This window comes from Notolepis coatsorum (assembly GCF_963971535.1).
Source record: "Notolepis coatsorum genome assembly, chromosome: 16".
NCBI classification, from domain to species: Eukaryota; Metazoa; Chordata; class Actinopteri; order Aulopiformes; family Paralepididae; genus Notolepis; species Notolepis coatsorum.
This window is the reverse complement of record NC_140180.1, coordinates 97,136,913-97,152,704: the sequence shown is the minus strand read 5'-3', so window position 1 is coordinate 97,152,704 and position 15,792 is coordinate 97,136,913.

The window sequence follows — 15,792 nt, the reverse complement described above, 5'->3', positions numbered from 1 at the left end:
GCGTTACAACGCGGATCGCTGTTTTTTCTTTTCATTCGCTCTGGGGATGGATAACGGGTGAGGAAATATTTGGCATTGTGTTCAAATGTTTGTATTTGTATATTGATATTGTATGTTTGTGTAACAAGGGGAAGAGATGTGAAATGTATGATGATTAGATTATGGGAGTATGTTGTATGTTGTATGTTGTATGTATGCTTTCGATTGCAAACGCCAGCGGAGTAGTGCCGTGTTTGTTTTTACATGGTAGAGAATATTATATTAACCGTTATTCATGCCTGCTAGCTGAAGCTAATTTAGCTAGTAGCGTTAGCAGTTAGCTATGATGAATGTTTCTTGATTTTGGTGTTTAGTGATATCCACCTGTTGTATATACTGTTATACATTTTATGTAGGCTAACGTCAGTAACGTTTCAAAATGTGGCTTATGATGTATTCTTTAACAGGATACACTGGCACAATCAGTTAGCTTAGCATTGCTGCTACCTTGCTTGCTAAAAAGTCATGGTAAACCGGGCCTGTCTCTCTCCCTCCCTCCCTAATGTGTTTGTGCTTAAAACAGTGAATGATGACCGCATGTTCTCAGAGCATTTTCAGAGCACTGTTAAACTGTTAAATGGTCATTTTAAAACTAATATAAGAAATTAATGTATATAGTGGTATATTTATGAGGGGAAAAACATATTTGCAACAACTTTTAACATTTATACAGGTAGGTTATTGATAACTAATTCTGCTATGAGTGTCATATTACAGTGACATTCATACAGTATCCTTTGATTTCACATAATTTAATTATTATTTCACAATAAAATACTGTAATCAAAATCCTCTGTAATATCACATCAGATTTTGTAATCTCACAATAACATAGCAATATTTCACATTTAATTATTATTTCACAATAATAGTAATCAAAATCGAAAGGTCCATTTGCATATTATTGGTATCTAGGGACATCTATGGACCTCAGGGAATGTATTCACATTGTCAGAAATATTGTGTCTATTACCAGGCTTGCTTAAATTGTGATGAAACAAATGAGAATATGAATTATGATGTTTCTTTGCATTTTTGACAGTGAATAACACCATGCTAATAATGACCAAACATTAAAAACTGCCACTGATCTCGTTCAGTCCCCTCTTGAGGACATGTGTAAAAAAAAAAAAAAAAAGGAAATTAATAAAGGGAAGATGATTAAACCGAAGGTTCTGTAGATGCAGTACTGAATTCTCCCATCCGGACCAATGCAATTTGAAATATTATTATAGAATATGATGCTTATAAATGACCTTATTATAGCCAATTCGCACATTTATATATATATTATCTTTCAAATGCCTGAGTTCAATTTGGATTTAGTATCACCAGGCATGCATAAGAACAGATAATAATCTACTGTAATCTACTGTACTTTTAAATTTTCCCCACAGTGCAACCGTTTTGAAACTAATTTCAGATCTAATTGTTTCTCCCACTTTGGCCTCCTGACAGACACCGATGCCGTTCAAAAGATCCAAGATGCCCTGGGTCAGAGAGGACGGACCATCCTGCAGTTCTGCCAGAAACTGGACAACCCGGAGATCAGGGAAGTTCTGGCCAGATATGATCCAGAGGCTTCGAAGAACACTCCTTATGGTGTACTTCAAGGAGCCTACGGAGAAACTGCTGCTCGGAGTTGATGTAAGTTTTATTTATTTAAATATTAAAATATTTGAAATGCTAAACGAGTGATTACAAACCCTACAAACACTGTGATAGACCCTCTAAACACTGTGATAGACCCGACAAACACTGTAAACACTGTGATAGATCTATCACAGTGTTTAGACGGTCTATCACAGTGTTTAGAGGGTCTATCACAGTGTTTGTAGGGTCTATTACAGTGTTTAGAGGGTCTATCACACCCTCTAAACACTGATAGACCCTCTAAACACTGGGACAGACCCTCTAAATACTGACAGACCCTCTAAACACTGTGATAGACCCGACAAACACTGTGATAGACCCGACAAACACTGTGATAGACCCTCTAAACACTGTGATAGATCTATCACAGTGTTTGTCGGGTCTATCACAGTGTTTTGAGGGTCTATCACAGTGTTTAGAGGGTCTATCACAGTGTTTAGAGGGTCTATCACAGTGTTTGTCGGGTCTATCACAGTGTTTAGAGGGTCTATCACACCCTCTAAACACTGATAGACCCTCTAAACACTGTGACAGACCCTCTAAACACTGTATCAGACCGTCTAAACACTGTGACAGACCCTCTAAACACTGTGATAGACCCTCTAAACACTGATAGACCCTCTAAAGACTGTGATAGACCCTCTAAACACTGATAGACCCTCTAAACACTGACAGACCCTCTAAACACTGTGATAGACCCGACAAACACTGTAAACACTGATAGATCTATCAGTGTTTAGAGGGTCTATCACAGTGTTTAGAGGGTCTATCAGTGTTTAGAGGGTCTATCACAGTGTTTGTAGGGTCTATTACAGTGTTTAGAGGGTCTATCACACCCTCTAAACACTGATAGACCCTCTAAACACTGGGACAGACCCTCTAAACACTGACAGACCCTCTAAACACTGTGATAGACCCGACAAACACTGTGATAGACCCGACAAACACTGTGATAGACCCTCTAAACACTGTGATAGATCTATCACAGTGTTTGTCGGGTCTATCACAGTGTTTTGAGGGTCTATCACAGTGTTTTGAGGGTCTATCACAGTGTTTAGAGGGTCTATCACAGTGTTTAGAGGGTCTATCACAGTGTTTGTCGGGTCTATCACAGTGTTTAGAGGGTCTATCAGTGTTTAGAGGGTCTGTCACAGTGTTTAGAGGGTCTATCACAGTGTTTAGAGGGTCTATCACACCCTCTAAACACTGATAGACCCTCTAAACACTGTGACAGACCCTCTAAACACTGTATCAGACCGTCTAAACACTATGACAGACCCTCTAAACACTGTGATAGACCCTCTAAACACTGATAGACCCTCTAAAGACTGTGATAGACCCTCTAAACACTGATAGACCCTCTAAACACTGACAGACCCTCTAAACACTGTGATAGACCCGACAAACACTGTAAACACTGATAGATCTATCAGTGTTTAGAGGGTCTATCACAGTGTTTAGAGGGTCTATCAGTGTTTAGAGGGTCTATCACAGTGTTTGTAGGGTCTATTACAGTGTTTAGAGGGTCTATCACACCCTCTAAACACTGATAGACCCTCTAAACACTGGGACAGACCCTCTAAACACTGACAGATCACAGTGTTTGTCGGGTCTATCACAGTGTTTGTCGGGTCTATCACAGTGTTTAGAGGGCCCTCTAAACACTGTGATAGATCTATCACAGTGTTTGTCGGGTCTATCATAGTGTTTTGAGGGTCTATCACAGTGTTTAGAGGGTCTATCACAGTGTTTAGAGGGTCTATCACAGTGTTTAGAGGGTCTATCACAGTGTTTGTCGGGTCTATCACAGTCTTTAGAGGGTCTATCAGTGTTTAGAGGGTCTGTCACAGTGTTTAGAGGGTCTAGCAGTGTTTAGAGGGTCTATCACAGTGTTTAGAGGGTCTAGCAGTGTTTGTCGGGTCTATCACAGTGTTTGTCGGGTCTATCACAGTCTTTAGAGGGTCTATCAGTGTTTAGAGGGTCTGTCACAGTGTTTAGAGGGTCTAGCAGTGTTTAGAGGGTGTGATAGACCCTCTAAACACTGTGATAGATCTAGAAGTGCATGGATACACATTGTATTGCCTAGATGGTGTCAGGCTAGGCGATTGCTTAATTCTCTTTCCTGTCCAGTCTAACTGGATGCTGACTGTAGCTTGTTACTGTAGACCTACAGAGTGAGTAATTGAGTGATTAAAAAAAATCGCACTCGTGTGAAGTGAGGGCCGGGTGCTCTTATCATCGTACATCATCTCACCCACCTCTCTTCCTCCCTTTTTTATTTTTGTGTCTATCAGCTGCTGCTCGACAGTTTGACCCCAAGCTGACCGACCAGGACTACAGCGAAACTGTCAAGAAGTGGCTTCGTTATGCGCCAGACCGGGAGGGAGGCATCTCAAGGAACCGAAGTGACCCAAACTTAAGTCAAGCGAACCAGAGTCAAACTTAAGGTACCCCAGCACAGCACAGCACACCACACACTGTTTCCCTGGTTCATACAGTACAAGGAATTACCCTGGCATCTACTTGAATGACTTATGCTGCTTCAGCCTGTTCTTGGAACCGAAGTGACCCAAACTTAATTGTCAAGCGAACCAGAGTCAAACTTAGGGTACCCCAGCACAGCACAGCTACCGCAGCACAGCACAGCACACACTGTTTCCCTGGTTCATACAGTACAAGGAATTACCCTGATGGACACTGTTCTTCCATGGACGGCATCTACTTGAATATGCTGCTTCAGCCTGTTCTTGGAACCGAAGTGACCCAAACTTAATTGTCAAGCGAACCAGAGTCAAACTTGGGGTACCCCAGCACACTGTTTCCCTGGTTCATACAGTACAAGGAATTACCCTGGACACTGTTCTTCCATGGACGGCATCTACTTGAATGACTTATGCTTCAGCCTGTTCTTGCAGTGTTTATTTTTTTTATTTTTAATTTTAACCTTTATTTACCCAGGGTAGGTTCGCTGAGCACAGATGCTTTTTTTTCAGCTACGCCCTGCTTCACATTCACAGAGTTCCATTCACACCTGGGAGCTGCCCAGGCCTAACAAAATTAATAGTTGGTTTCAGGTTGCCGACCGACCCTGCCGATTTAGGTGCGACCCAATATATTTTATGAGTTTTTAGAAAAAATTATACAAAAAAAAAAAATCATTTTAATAAAGTTTCATATAAATCTTAGTCAAACATTTAGTATTATGGATGTTGTGAAGGATCAGATTAAACCGAATATATATATTTATTTATGATATATATTTAATAGTATTTGTATATCGTTTGATATCCCTTGTATATTCTTTGTACATATACACTGAATATCCCTTTAGTCTACTACAGCCCATAATAGTTCATTCTCTCATTGGACAAGAACCTGGCGCCAGCAGACAGGCCCCTTGAGTCAAGTTCAATAGTGCCGACGAACATGTCCCAACTAGCCCCGGTTCCGCGTAGGAATACGGCTACCGAAATACGAATGGTACTATTTGTTCACCGTGCATATAAATAGGGCGCAAGTAAAGTAGAACTTTCTTTTAGTCCATTAGTCCTTTACCCTCCAACCTAGTAACAGACGTGAAGCCTCACCCACGACCCACGTGTGGTGCAGTATGGCCTATTTTGGCCCCAGAATAGGCATTGAGACCTTGTGTAAATTCATAGCTGAATTGTCATAGTTTGGCACTGTACCGTCGAGTGGGACGTATTTCTATTAAGTAATAATAGTCTATTATGTATGGTGCATCGTTCGGTTAAAGTTCTAAAGTGAGCAGCACCCCCATCGTTTCCTCGCGTTATCTAGAGTCTTAACCAGGCTGGGCAGACCACGCGTGGTGCTTTCATCCGAGGAGTTCTGGGCGAGGACGAGTGGACCTGCACATTGGATTACCTACCCGGAAGACTGCTGAGCCTATACGGCATGGAATATCTATTTGCTTTGGGTGCTTTGATTTGTGGAGCGGATAACAGCCAACGCCAGTGAGTGTTGGAATTACCCCCGAGAGGAGCCCAGGTGAGACGGCGCTCAACCCAGACCGAGGCCGCCTCGCTTCTCCTTCGTTGTGGACCTACAGCTACCGTCTACAAGAGGGCCCAAGTGTATTCATCTGTGGATCAAGATCCTGCGGGCACTGTTTTCTGTACCTGAATTCTCCCCAGGAATCGTTGGCCAGATGGGATGCAGCTGACGGCTCTCCAAACCCCCCCCCCCCCTTACTGACTTACAACCAGCAGGACCCCTTTAGTATCCCGCTATAATCCTTAAGTACCATCGCTATAGTTTCCCTAAAGAACCAGGTTGTATACTTGCTTCCTGCGTAACCAGAGATTGGACATTCAGTGTTGATTTGCCTACGAATACTCATTTGCCTTACAAGTGCATTCAAATCATAAATGTAATTAAGTGAATGTTGTATATACCTTTTGCTATATTAAACCTTCGACTGTTATATTTGTGTGGACCTGATTTCATATGTGGGAAAGTGTTCATCATACTTAGATATCGTGTACTGGATGGCCAGAAGTTAAAGTACATCAAGCGGTAGTGGTTTAATGATACCATACTTATCAATACAGTCAGGGAATTGTACCCCTCAGTTACAATTGGTCCTTCGAGCCGGAGGGTAACTAGTGTAATATTAATATAGTGTTATTAATATTGAAATGGCCTATGATGAACACTCCACGAAACGGTCCTCCTAACGTAGAACCCCCGCGGCGCAGACGACAGACACCTCAGTACTTAGAGGATTACGCTGTCAGTCAACTACCTAGCCTTCTACAGACGGTAAACGCGGTAAAAGTAGAAAGTAAAATTATGTCTGACCTTAACGACCAGGTTACCCCGACCACATAGGCCCTAGTGGGTTCTAATGTAACTGACCAAGCTCACGGTGGGGACCAGGAGGGAACAGACATGCCTTTACCCCCCGCCAATACCGAAGAAGTAGTCCCCGACCAGCTCCGGGAGGAAGACAACCCTCCAGAGGTGGAACCCTGCACGGAACAAGATGAGGAGAGCGCAGAGGAGATAGAGCTCCAGGACTCCCCAACGAGGACAGCCAGGAGCGGCTCACCTCTACAAGCGTCTTCCCCCAGCGAGGCGGAGAGGATGCTGTCACAGGCGTTCCTCGTCAGCCTGACAGCCTCTACCGAACGCGATCGACTCCAGGGTGAACGCGATCGACTTCAGGGTGAACGCGATCGACTCCAAACACAGCAGCGGAGCGAAGAAGAGCACATACGCCTGGAGATGAGACGCCTTCAGACGGAAGAGAATATGGCAAGAGACCGGTCCGACACCCAGCGCACCGCTGACGGTGCCCAAAGAGAAGCAGAGCGCGACATCGCTCTCATCCAGCGCGAAGCCGAGCGCGACAGACTACAAGCCGAGCGCGACAGACTACAAGCGCAGCTAATGGAGCAGCTGATCACCAGGGCAACACCCTCTCCCTCCGCCAGGGGTTCAAGGGCCTCGTCGAGACAACAGTCAAGGGCAGCATCCCCTAACCGACCAAGCGACCCTGAACTTGACCACCAGAGAGAGCCTATACCCCCCGCAGACCCCCTTCCCCGACCGGTCCAAGCGAGACCCAGCTACAAGGAAGGAGCAGCATACACTGCGGAGAGGCTAAATAAACGACTACAGGATCTAGAGGACCTGACAGAAGAAGAAGAGGGAGAGGAGGAGAACCAAGCCCGACGACAGCACAGTACTCCACCGGACCAGGAGGTCCAGTACAGCCCAGGCTATACCCCCGCGGCGCTGCGCTACAGACCCCCGACTCTATTCACGGGTGAGCATGACGCACGACCAGCCCCGAGGAACAGCACCTGGACCAGCGGGCCATGGTACCCTGCCGGTACCAGCCCACAGAGAGGCGCAAGAGGAGACTCGCCTAGGAGGCCTCTCTCCCAACGCTCACCGATGTGCCAGCCATCCACGGCGTCATACATTGGCACACCGACGTTTCCAGACTTCACCCATGAGAATCGAGCACAGTACACGGAGCTCCGGATGTGCTTAGAGACAATGATGGTGGATGTCGCTGACGAACGCCACAAGTATGCAATATTACTGAAGCACCTGAAAGTACCCCGAGCGCACAATATAGCGCTAGCCTATGCCACCTCTACGACCCCATACACCGCGGCTCTAGCAGCGCTGGACCAGAGATATGGACGTATATGGGATTACGTAATCCAAGAGATAAGGCATATTGACCGCCTACCCCCAGCAACAGACAATCGCTCACTAGACGACCTGTCTATAAAAGTGCAGTCCCTGGTAGGGATGCTGGGAGCGCAACGAGAAAAGGGTATGCACGAGCTATACGCCAACTCTAACGTCGAGAGGATTTTAGAGAAGCTGCCGCCCGCCAGACAAGAGCGCTTTAGGCGGCAAAGAGACCACCGTGATCCTAACGGTCCCGAACCATCCCTCCTCGATTTAGCCGACTTCCTGACGAGAGAAGTCAGCAGCCTACGCTTGGATACATTTGTGCGGAGCACACCAAGCTCCAGAGAGGGACCTAGGAGAGTAAACGATGGAAGAAGATCAGTGACTGTCATGCACCAATCAGAATCAGTACCGAGCAGTAAGAACCACAGTACCCCCTCGAGAAAAGAGAAGTGGAAGATGGTGTGCCCGTACTGCGAGAAGGAACACTGGCTGTCACAATGTGACCTGTTCAAGAAGATGAATGCAGAAGAGTCAATGGATAAAGTCCAACAGGCGCTGTTACCGATGTGCGCGCAGTCACATGGCAGCCGAGTGCCGCCTAAAGAAGAGGTGCAGTCGGTGTGCCAGAGCCCACCTAGATGTCCTACACGACAGTAACAGAAGAAAGCCTGCACCTGCACCATCGAGCAGCACAAAGGCAAGTGTCATGTACATTGACCCCGCCAGCAGCAGCGGCGCCCAGGTGCTCTTAAAGGTAGTCCGTGTAACATTGAGCCGCCAAGATAAAGTCATGGACACTTACGCCGTCCTTGATGACGGGTCAGAGAAGACCCTTCTCCTCGCATCCGCTGCGGCCCAGCTGGGACTGCGGGGGAGCGAGAACCAGATGACGATTCGGACAATAAGAAGAGATTTAAAGACGATAAAAGGCGAGAATGTCTCCTTCACTATCGCAGCAAGCGGGCAGCCAGAGAGACGGTGTAGGATTACAAATGCTTTCACCAGCCAAGAAATAGGACTATCACAGTACACCTACCCCATCGCCAAGCTGATGGATAAATATGTGCACCTGCGTCAACTACCTATCCCGCTCATAGACGGCGCCACCCCGACCCTGCTGATAGGCTCCGACCATGCAGACCTCATAGTCCCGATAGACCGGGTCCATACAGGACCCAGAGGCTGTCCTGCAGCAGTCGAGACCCGCCTAGGATGGACACTACAAGGCCCCCTCGCTAAATCTCTCAACCGAACAGCAGCCACTAGCTGCCTCCACTCCAGAGTGACAGAAGAAGACACCACTCTCCTGCAGCATGTCGAGAGGCTATGGACACTAGAGACAATGCCCTTTAAGAACGAAAAGAAAGACATTCGTTCTAAAGAAGACATTTACGCCATAAACCTCCTCGAGCAAGGGACAAAGAGAGTCACAGTCGGCGGAGTGATGAGATACGCAACTCCACTCCTGAGGCGAGAGGGAATGCCCACCTTTCACGCCACGAAAGAAGCTACGGAGCGGTATCTATTGAACACAGAGCGGCGCCTAGCCAAAGACCCCGCTCAAGAGAGTGTGTACCGCGCTGAGATTGAGAAGCTAATCACAGCGAGACACGTAATGAAGATTGACATTAAAGAGGCCGATCAGACGACCGAATCATGGTACGTGCTGCACCACAAGGTCCACCACAACGGCAAGGATCGCATTGTGTTTAACTGCAGCTACCAGATCGGATCCCAGAATCTGAATAAAGAGCTCTTGCCCGGCCCCACACTCGGCCCCTCTCTACTAGGCGTGCTACTACGCTTCCGCCAGGACAAGGTGGCTATCAGCGGGGATATCAAAGGGATGTTCCTGCAGGTGAGACTAGTGGAGGAGGATAAGCCCCTACTGCGGTTCCTATGGAGAGAGAGGATCGGAGATGAGCACCCAACCATCTACCAATGGGAAGTCCTCCCCTTCGGAACCACATGCAGCCCGTGCTGTGCTACATTTGCACTGCAGAAACACGTCGCAGAGGACCCAGCAGCAGATGAAGAGGTCCGACACAGTGTGAAGAACAGTTTCTACGTGGACAACTGTTTACAAAGCGTTTCGACCCAAGAAGAAGCCGAGGCTCTCCTACTCAAGCTACGCGCCTCCCTGATCAAAGGCGGCTTTGATCTCAGGCAGTGGGCCAGCAGCGACCCGCAAGTATTGCGCAGCCTCTCCCCCGCGGACAAGGCAGCCAGTAGCGAGACCTGGATGGCGACCATCCCAGGAGAAGCCCAAGAAATGACACTAGGACTAGTCTGGCGCTTCAAAACAGACTCGCTCCACTATAGACACAAACCCCTGACCACGGAGCAGGGAAGGTCGACGGCGATACCGACCACCAGACGGAGTGTGTACAGAACACTCGCCAGACAATATGACCCGTTGGGATGTATTCTACCTTACACCACCAGGGCAAAGATGATTGTACGAGCACTATGGGACAAGGACCAGGGCTGGGACGACCCAATACCCGCACACCTTGCCTCCACATGGAGAGAGTGGGAGACGGAACTCCGCTCACTCCCAGGCGTCAACATACGCCGCAGCTACTTCCCACCCACAGTGAGGCCAGAGACATGCAAGATGGATCTACACGTCTTCAGCGACGCCTCCGAAGTAGCCTATGGATCTGTGGCCTACTTGCGTGCCCAAGAGAAGGGAGGAGAGATACACACCGCTTTCATCCTGGCTCGCTCAAGAATAGCCCCACGAAAGCAACAATCTATCCCGCGTCTAGAGCTCTGCGCAGCCCTAGCAGGAGCGCATCTAGCCACATTAAACCAACGTGAACTCACCATCCCGGTGCAAAGAACAATCTTGTGGTCAGACTCTACGACAGTACTCACATGGATCAAGTCTGATTCATGCAGATACAAGGTCTTCGTGGGAGTCAGAGTCACAGAGATTCAAGAGTTAACAGAAGCAGCGAGCTGGCGGTATGTGGACACCAAACACAACCCAGCTGACGTCATCACCCGGGGAATGTCCCTAGATGACCTCACCCGTCACAACATCTACAGTGACGGACCAGAGTTCCTCAAGCTCCCGGAAGAAGAGTGGCCTACGCCCACCCCACGGGAAGCGAGTAAAGAGGAGGCTGAAAACAAGAAACCTATGTTCTGTGGATTGAGCACAGTCGCCTCCACAGACCCCAACATAGATGATTGCCTCACCCTACAGAGTGCGCAGCTAAAGACATTCCTGTGGCACCACCCAGAGATTCAGCCCACCACTGACATTTCAGCAGCTGACTACGAAGAAGCAGAACTTCTTCTACTACAACGAGCCCAGAGAGACTCGTTCCCCGATGAGCTAGACTGTCTACAGGGAGGAAAGCCCGTCCCATCAGACAGCAGACTGCTCCACCTGGCACCCGAGAGTGACGCCCATAATCTCATCAGAGTGGGTGGTCGTCTGCGGAGAGCCCCCGACCTACCGGATGACGTTAAGTACCCGATAGTCTTGAACAGCCGACACAAGGTCACAGAGCTGATCATAAAGAAATACGACGAGGATGTGCACCACGCAGGAGCAGAGAGAGTCTTCGCGGAGATCAGACGTCGCTATTGGATACTTCAAGGGAGAGAAGCAGTGCGACGCTTCCAGCGAACCTGTCTAGACTGCCGAAAGTGGAGCGCGCAGCCCAGCATACCCCGGATGGCTGACCTACCTCCCTGTCGCCTCCGACTCGGCGACAAGCCCTTTCACTCCACAGGCATGGACTGTTTTGGCCCGTTGTATATAAAGAAAGGAAGAGGAACCGAGAAGCGGTGGGGTATTGTATTCAAATGCATGACCACCAGAGCGATACATATCGAACTCCTTCCAACCATGAGCACAGACTCATTCCTTATGGCCTTCCGAAGATTCACATTGCGGAAAGGAAAACCGTCTACATTGTCGTCTGATCACGGGACAAACTTCAAAGGCGGAGAAAGAGAGCTGAGAGAGAGCTTCCAAGCTATGGGCCCAGAACTTAAGACCCACCTCGCTCCATCCCAGATTGACTTCCAGTTTAATCCCCCGAACGCACCCCACTTCGGTGGAACCTGGGAACGAGAAGTACGTTCTATAAAGACAGCCCTGTACGCCGTGCTTGGGGCCCAGACTGTGGCGGAAGAAGTCCTAATGACAGTCCTCACGGAGATCGAGGGAGTATTGAACTCCAAGCCCCTCGGTTACGTCTCAAGTGATGTAGCAGATGTCGACCCAGTCACCCCCAACACACTCTTGATGGGGCGGCTGGACCCCGCGCTACCCCAGACAATGTACAGGCCTGAAGAAGCGAACGGCCGAAGAATGTCGAGGTACAGTCAAGTACTGGCTGACAAGTTTTGGAATAGCTTCTTACTCCACTATCTACCGTCTCTACAGACCCGCCAGAAGTGGGTAAAAGAGAGAGACAATTTGACAGAAGGAACAGTCGTCATGATTATCGACCAGTCACTACCCAGAGCTATGTGGCCGGCTGGCCGCGTAAGCAAAGTGATCACCGGTGCCGATGGCAAGGTCCGAGCAGCTGAAGTGCTCGTCCAAGGGCGAACTTACACACGACCCGTGGCGAGGCTAATAGAACTGCCAAGACTCCCAGACACTATCGATGATGACCATGACCCCACGACTTTGTGAGTTGACTGACCCTTACAGCGGACCTTGAGTGGTAGACAGTGCGGTTAATCTGTCTCTGCTTAGCTAATTAGGTGGGACTAATTAGGGGGCGGCTGTTGTGAAGGATCAGATTAAACCGAATATATATATTTATTTATGGATATATATTTAATAGTATTTGTATATCATTTGATATCCCTTGTATATTCTTTGTACATATACACTGAATATCCCTTTAGTCTACTACAGCCCATAATAGTTCATTCTCTCATTGGACAAGAACCTGGCGCCAGCAGACAGGCCCCTTGAGTCAAGTTCAATAGTGCCGACGAACATGTCCCAACTAGCCCCGGTTCCGCGTAGGAATACGGCTACCGAAATACGAATGGTACTATTTGTTCACCGTGCATATAAATAGGGCGCAAGTAAAGTAGAACTTTCTTTTAGTCCATTAGTCCTTTACCCTCCAACCTAGTAACAGACGTGAAGCCTCACCCACGACCCACGTGTGGTGCAGTATGGCCTATTTTGGCCCCAGAATAGGCATTGAGACCTCGTGTAAATTCATAGCTGAATTGTCATAGTTTGGCACTGTACCGTCGAGTGGGACGTATTTCTATTAAGTAATAATAGTCTATTATGTATGGTGCATCGTTCGGTTAAAGTTCTAAAGTGAGCAGCACCCCCATCGTTTCCTCGTGTTATCTAGAGTCTTAACCAGGCTGGGCAGACCACGCGTGGTGCTTTCATCCGAGGAGTTCTGGGCGAGGACGAGTGGACCTGCACATTGGATTACCTACCCGGACGACTGCTGAGCCTATACGGCATGGAATATCTATTTGCTTTGGGTGCTTTGATTTGTGGAGCGGATAACAGCCAACGCCAGTGAGTGTTGGAATTACCCCAGAGAGGAGCCCAGGTGAGACGGCGCTCAACCCAGACCGAGGCCGCCTCGCTTCTCCTTCGTTGTGGACCTACAGCTACCGTCTACAAGAGGGCCCAAGTGTATTCATCTGTGGATCAAGATCCTGCGGGCACTGTTTTCTGTACCTGAATTCTCCCCAGCAATCGTTTACCAGATGGGATGCAGCTGACGGCTCTCCAAACCCCCCCCCCCCCCCCCCCTTACTGACTTACAACCAGCAGGACCCCTTTAGTATCCCGCTATAATCCTTAAGTACCATCGCTATAGTTTCCCTAAAGAACCAGGTTGTATACTTGCTTCCTGCGTAACCAGAGATTGGACATTCAGTGTTGATTTGAGACGGATCTTTAAAAAAGTGGATATCAGGAAGGCAGCAGGACCGGACGGCATCCCCGGCCGCGTCCTAAAAGTCTGTGCCGACCAACTGGCCCCGGTATTCACTGACATCTTCAACCTGTCCTTGGAACAGGCCGTCATCCCCACCTGTCTGAAGAAGTCCACCATCATCCCTGTACCCAAAAAATCTACGCCTGCTTGCCTCAACGACTACCGCCCTGTAGCCCTCACCTCCATAGCCATGAAGTGCTTTGAGAAGCTAGTGAAGGGCTACATCTGTTCCTCCCTCCCCATCAACCTGGACCCTCTGCAATTTGCATATCGCCCCAACAGGTCCACGGAGGACGCCATAGCCCATGTGCTGCACACAGCAGCATCACATCTGGACAAGAGGCAGGGGAACTATGTGAGAATGCTGTTCATCGACTACAGCTCAGCATTCAATACCATAGTCCCCTCCAAACTCATAGCCAAGCTCAGGGACCTGGGCTTGAACTATGACCTGTGCCAGTGGGTCCTGGACTTCCTGACGGGCAGACCCCAGGTGGTAAGAGCCGGCAACTGCACCTCCTCATCCATCACGCTCAACATAGGGGCCCCCCAGGGCTGTGTTCTGAGCCCCCTCCTCTACTCCCTGTACACACATGACTGCGTAGCACAGCGGAACAACAACACCATCATCAAATTTGCTGATGACACAGTAGTGGTGGGCCTGATCTCTGCCAACGACGAAAGGGCCTACCTGGAAGAGGTAGAGAACCTGTCACAGTGGTGTCAGGAGAACTGCCTCTCCCTGAACGTCAGCAAAACAAAAGAGATGATTGTGGACTTCAGGAGGTCGGGGGTCAAGGACTACAGCCCCCTCAGCATCGACAGGGCACCAGTTGAGAGAGTGAACAGTTTCAAGTACCTCGGAGCCCACATATCCGAGGACTTGACATGGACCACACACATTGACAGTGTTGTGAAGAAGGCACGACAACGCCTCTACTTCCTCAGGCGCCTAAGGAAGTTCCAAGTCAGTCAGAAGATCCTTAGGAACTTCTACTCATGTACAATAGAGAGCATCCTGACCGGCAACATCACCTCCTGGTTTGGGAATAGCACTGCACAAGACCGTAGCAGACTACAAAGAGTGACACGTTCAGCCGAACGCACAATTAGAGGGGGGCTTCCCACCCTCCAGAACATTTACAACAAGCGGTGCAAGGGGAAGGCTAAGAGAATTATTAAGGACTCGAGCCACCCGAACAACTGCCTCTTTGAACTGCTGCCGTCAGGCAAGCGATACCGGAGTCTTAAGGCGAGCACAGAAAGACTCAGAAGGAGCTTCTATCCCCAGGCCATCAGGCTGCTAAACGAACAATAATCGCTAAACGAACAATAATCACTATGCAACAACCATCAAATGCACACAGCACACACACCCACACGCACACACTCACTCAAACAAACAACACACTGCAGCACCCACTCTCCACACTTTAGATCACACAAACACACTTACACTTTATATTTATTGATAAAGGATTTGCACTACAACTCGTACACCTACTGTGAATTGTACCTAAACTGCACCTCGTCCATTTATGCCTTGCACTATATAGTATTGTATATTAGTACACTGCACAGTATTGTATATTGTATGGTAACTACGTCTACGAACATTGTACATATGTCTAAACTGAACACTGTGACCTCTTTTTTTACTTCTAATTTTTACTATGTTTTTATTTCATACTTATCTTGTCATGCACAGTCTCTGGAGCGCAACAGTAAGAAGCATTTTGTACAAAAGTATTCTGTACTTCTGTATGACAACTATTAAAGAAACTTGAAACTTGAAACTTGATTTGCCTACGAATACTCATTTGCCTTACAAGTGCATTCAAATCATAAATGTAATTAAGTGAATGTTGTATATACCTTTTGCTATATTAAACCTTTGACTGTTATATTTGTGTGGACCTGATTTCATATGTGGGAAAGTGTTCATCATACTTAGATATCGTGTACT